Consider the following 6,000-nt stretch of genomic DNA (forward strand, 5'->3'; position numbering starts at 1 on the left):
ATAAGGGCCTCGCCCTCGAACGTGTCTTGTTGGAGGAAGGAACCTTGAAACATTACCAAAAATCGACACAAATTTCTTCCTCTTATCATAACAACAAGCCAAAATTTTGGTCTAAGAACAAAAACGTGGTCAATGATGGTGTAACTGATGCAAAGCGGGTCCAAACCATGGCCACTCCCCCAAAATCCACCACCAATAATCATCAATTCAATAATAAAAACAATCAAAATAAATCCCAAAAACCTCACAACAATGTCTCAATCTAGGGACGACCACCCCGATCGAATAACAAGACCCCAAGAGACTTCACTCCTCTTGCTGAGCCTATTGAAATGGTGTTTCAAAAACTTGTCCAAGTAGGTGTAGTGGTTTTTCCAATCACTCGCCCGTTTGACCCCAATCAACCTAAACCAAGATGGTATAATGAAAATGAGTATTTTGAATACCATCATATCAACGGACATGATACATGAAAGTATATGAAACTGAAGATCTACATACAAGATCTCATTGATAGAGGTGAGATTGAAGTAGCAAATGCAAAACCTGGTAATAACAATGAGAAACTCAAAATGTACCAAGAACCCTTCCCGAAGCATGATAAAGGAAAAGGCTCATCATCTAACGCAGTGGGTTATGATTACGCTAATCACATAACCAGCTTTGATTTTTTAGTAGGTCGCATTGAACCTGCAGACACTCATGTCAATGTCATGACCATCCAAGGAGTTAATCCTCCTTCTTCCCAAAACAAACCAAATCCTGCTAGGATAGTCATTCAAGGCACCACGCCTTCCACATCCCATTTCTAGAATGACTGCAATGTAACTACATGCTGAGGTAAAGTCACCATCCAAGGAGTCCCTCCCCCACCAAATCCATCGCCCATGTCTTCCACCCGCCGATATGACCTTCTGGACCAACTTGGGAAGACCCGCGCTCAGATCTCCATTTTGGAACTTCCTAAAACTTCCCCGGTCCATAAAGAAATTTTGGAACAAGCCTTTCTCAAATCACATGTTCCTGATAACATCAATGCCACCCAATTCCAAGCCCTCATTGGAAACCATGTTGCCCAGCACCTCCTTGTATTTACCTCCAAAGATGCTCCCGCAGATGAAGACCATAACAAACCTTTGCACATCGAAACTCTTATCCACAAGCATAAGGTCAAACATATCTTGATAGATGGTGGATCTGGGCTTAATCTGTGTACATACAAATTAATAAAACAATTGGGACTTTCTGAGGATCTGATAGACACATCAGGAAGGATCACAATAAAGGCATATGATGATGCGGAAAGAGTTTCAAAGGGCATGATCACCTTACCTCTTCAAGTGGGCCCCATTACAATTGAAACCCCTTGCCAAGTACTAGATCTTGATCTCCCCTACAACTTTCTCCTTGGTCAGCCATGGATTCACTCCTTGAAGGCTATACCCTCCACCTATCACCAATGCATCAAATTCCCCTTCAATGGAAGAGAGATAACTATCAAAAGTGATCCACAACCCTTCCAGTATTGCAAACTCCTAGAGGAAAACCATCCATATCATTGCCCATTAAATATACCCTTGCCAAAGCCTCCCTCTGACACATCAAATGTTGCCTCCACATCATCCCAACCAGATAATAAAATCAAGATCTTGGACAATGGTTGTGGAGAATACAAATTGGAGGATGTCTTATTGATAGGCAACCTCCCTCTCTCTCCTAAGTCATTTGGCAAAACAAAAGAGCTCAAAAAGGACCCAAAACCAGTCATGCAATGCCAAAATACCACCTTCCAGCAATGGGGCCCACTTAATGAGGAGAGCCTTGAAGAAGATGTCTCTTCCTGGTTGTACCGGGAAGAGGATGATGATCCAGCAAGAATATCCAAAAAAATGTACCCAAAAGCATCTGCCATAGTTGAAAGAATGGGTTACAAAGGACATGGCCTGGGACCAGAGGAGAAAGGAAGAAAAACACCCATAAATCCTATCTCCTATAGATACAACAGAGTCTTGGGGTACACCCCGGTGCCTAAGATTACTATCACTGGTGCCCCTTCTAGTCTTTCTTCAGATATTGAAAGCGCTGACGAAGAGGAATTCCACGAAATACCTTATGAATATGAGAAAGATATCTTCCTTGAAACTTACATCAATACCATCACCCCCGTAACCCCTCCCACTTCACATGAGCTACATCTTGTCCATCCTAAACTCATTGACTGGGGCCAACAAGACAAACCCACTTTAGATATCTGCACCGACAATAATGCTCTCATTTCTCTCCTGACGGTGTGAAACCTAGAAGATTATAACAAAATCAAGGGTATTCAACTACACAAAAAGGGATACTTTGGTAGTCAGGTCAATGCCCTTAGCCACAAAAAAGATAATAAAAGGAAAAGACATGATTCCCTAGGTGAAAACCTCCCTGAAGCACCTTTGGATGAACAAAAAATAAAAACAAAGGGCGTATCCGAAAGTGAAAACTTGGAAAAGGCACTTGACGATGAGGGACTTGACCTCCCTACCATTGGTTACCTTCCACAAGACAAATCAAATTTGTTGATAGAAGAAACAGACAGCATCAACATGGGTATTGAAGCCATCCCAAAAAATGTGCTCATTGCCAAGTCCCTCACAGAAAAAGAGAAACAAGATTTCATCAACTTCCTTACAGAGGTAAAAATTAATTTTGCATGGTCCTATGTCGATATGCCAAGGTTGGATCCTGCCTTGGTGGTTCACAATCTTGCTATCCGCCCAGATGCAAAACCTATAAAATAAAAACAATGCAAAATGCACCTGCATATTTCTCTCCTGATCAAGGCAGAACTCCAAAAGATGTTAGATGCATAATTCATCAAACCCATAGACTACGCTGAATGGGTCTCTAACATTGTACCTATCGGCAAACCTGTCAAGGGAATCTGCATCTGCACAGATTTCCAAGATCTAAATAGTGCTTGTCCTAAAGATGATTTCTCGCTCCCCAATATAGATATGATTGTGGACCTTACAGCAGGACATGAAATGCTATCACTAATGGATGGGTTTTTTTCGGATACAACCAAATCAGGATAGCAGATGAGGATTAGCATAAAACTGCATTCACAACACCATGGGGTACTTTATGTTACTGGGTCATGCCTTTTGGCCTAAAAAATGCTGGAGCTACATATCAATGTGCAATGACAACAATTTTTCATGACCTCTTGTACAAAATTATGGAAGACTATGTGGATGATCTGCTAGGAAAATCCAAGACAAGACAAGAGCACATCCCTATTCTAAAATAGATCTTCGAAAGATTGGAAAAATACAAGCTGCGCCTAAATCCCAAAAAGTGTGTGTTTGGCGTCACATCAGGAAAACTACTAGGATTCATTGTTTCCCGCAGAGGCATCGAGGTTGATCCCACAAAGGTAATAGCTATTATGGAAATGCCTCCAAAAACTCTCAGACAACTGCGCAGTCTCCAGGGAAAAATCCAGTCTATCAGGCATTTCATTTCACAACTAGCAGACAAGTGCCATCCATTTGCACACCTGTTGCATAAAGACACAAAATTCAAATGGGATTTCTTATGTCAAAAGGCCTTTGAGAAATTAAAAGAATATCTAGAATCACCTCCAGTTTTGATGCCATCTACCCCTGGAAAACCCTTCATTTTGTACATATGTGCTACTACAGTGGCATTGGGGGCATTACTAGCACAAACAGATGATCAAGGCAAGGAACACGTCATTTACTATATCAGTCGAACATTGGTAGGATATGAACTCAATTAAACCCCCATTGAAAGAGCATGTTTGGCATTAGTGTTTAGCACACTGAAACTGCGACACTATATGCTAAACAACAAGACAAAATTAATTGCTAAAATTGATCCACTTAAATATCTCCTGTCAAAAACTGCTCACTGGTAGAACCACCAAATGGGTCATGCTCCTAAGTGAGTTGACATCGAATATGTGGACAGAAAGGCAATCAAGGGACAAGTCATTGTAGATAAGTTGGTTGAAGCTCCACTTCCAGGTGACCATCCTATTCTCACAGAATTACCAGATGAGTTCATTATGATTGTTTCCACATCCTCCACATGGCAATTATACTTTGATGGCTCCTACACCCAAAATGGATCGGGGGCAAGAATATTATTGGTCACACCTCAAGGAGATGGCATCCCCAAATCATACAAGATAGCCTTTGCATGTACCAATAACATAGTAGAATACGAGGCACTCATCACAGGTTTGCATCTGGCTATCCACTGGAAAATAAAGGAGTTACAAGTTTATGGTGATTCTCAGCTCATTATAAAACAAGTCAATGATGAGTACCAGACAAAATATGATAAACTCCTTCCTTACCGTACCATGGTTGAAGATCTTAAGCAACATTTCACAACAATCACATTTAATCAAATCTTACAAACAAACAACAAGGCTGCAGATGCAATGGCCACCATTGGCTCCCTCCTTCAAATGCCAGCACACAGTCAAAAGTGTGAGTTCTTGGTAAAGCAATTATTTACACCAGCATATGACCTACCAGAGTCTAAAATGGTGTGTGTTCTCGTTGGTCCTGAGTCCCCTTGGTACCAAGAAACCTTCGCTTTCCTCAAAGACAACACCATTCCCCCACATCTCACCAAAACCCAACAACAAACATTCATTCACCGATGCGCTCGTTACACCATCCTTGGAGACACCTTGTTCAGAAGGCATTTTGATGGTTCCCTCCTAAGGTGTTTAGATAAACAAGAGGCGGAATGGGCATTACACGAAGTACACGAGGGCATCTGTGGGGCACACTCAAGTGGGCTCACATTAACCAAAAAGCTTTTGAGAATAGGATACTATTGGCCTAAAATGGAGGTAGATGCATATAATTATGTGAAGAAATGCATCCCTTGCCAGCAACATGGCGACAAAATTCATGCACCATCACAAGAATTGCAGCCATTTATAACACCATGGCCCTTCTCACAGTGGGGGCTTGATCTTATTGGAAAAATCCACCCTTCATCTTCCAATGGACATAAATTCATTATCACCGCCACCGAATACTTCACCAAGTGGGTAGAGGCTATCCCTCTTACTTTCACCACCGGCAAACAAATATCCAAATTCATCCTGAACTACCTAATCTGCCGATATGGCATCCCAAAAGTTATCATCACAGATAATGGCAAACAATTTAAAAACCAGGATGTCAAAGAACTCTGCCAAAAATTCAACATCCAACATCACTTCTCCACCCCATATTATCCCCAAGGCAATGGCCAAGCTGAGGCTTCTAATAAAACCTTAATCAAAATCCTCAAAAAGACAGTCAATGAAATTGGCCGCGATTGGCACCTCCAACTCCATCCCACTTTGTGGGCCTACCACACCTCCATCCGCACCCCCACAGGCACCACCCCTTATTCCCTGGTCTTTGGTTCTGAAGCCATTCTTCCCCTTGAGATCAAGATCCCCTCTCTAAGGGTATCGCTGCAAAACATCCTACCAGAGGAAGAATAAAAAATTGCTCGGTTACAAGAGCTAGAATTATTAGATGAAAGGCGCCTCAAGGCCTTGAACCATCTCCAAGTATATCAGAACTGCTTGCGTATGAGTTATCACAAAAAAGTCAGAACTCAGGAATTCCAAGTTGGTGATCTTGTCCTCATGGAGAATCAGAAAAATCTACAAGAAAGAGAAAAGAAAGGCAAGTTCGAGCCTAATTGGCTTAGACCATATATAATCATAGTGAAATATGGATCAGGAGCTTATCAGTTGGCTACTCTTGAAGGTGATCCTTTGGATGATGCAATGAATATCATGCACCTCAAAATATTTTACGCTTAGTCCTCAGAAAGTCTTAAATTTCCAAAAAAATCAAGAAAAAAAATAAAAAATGAGAAAAAGATCCTTAAAAAATTGTCACTTTGGTGAAAACCTAGCAAATAGGCACCTTATGACACAAAAAAAATTAAAAAATCAGAAAAAGAAAGAAA

This window comes from Cryptomeria japonica, chromosome 7 (assembly GCF_030272615.1).
Source record: "Cryptomeria japonica chromosome 7, Sugi_1.0, whole genome shotgun sequence".
In the NCBI taxonomy this organism is placed as follows: domain Eukaryota; kingdom Viridiplantae; phylum Streptophyta; class Pinopsida; order Cupressales; family Cupressaceae; genus Cryptomeria; species Cryptomeria japonica.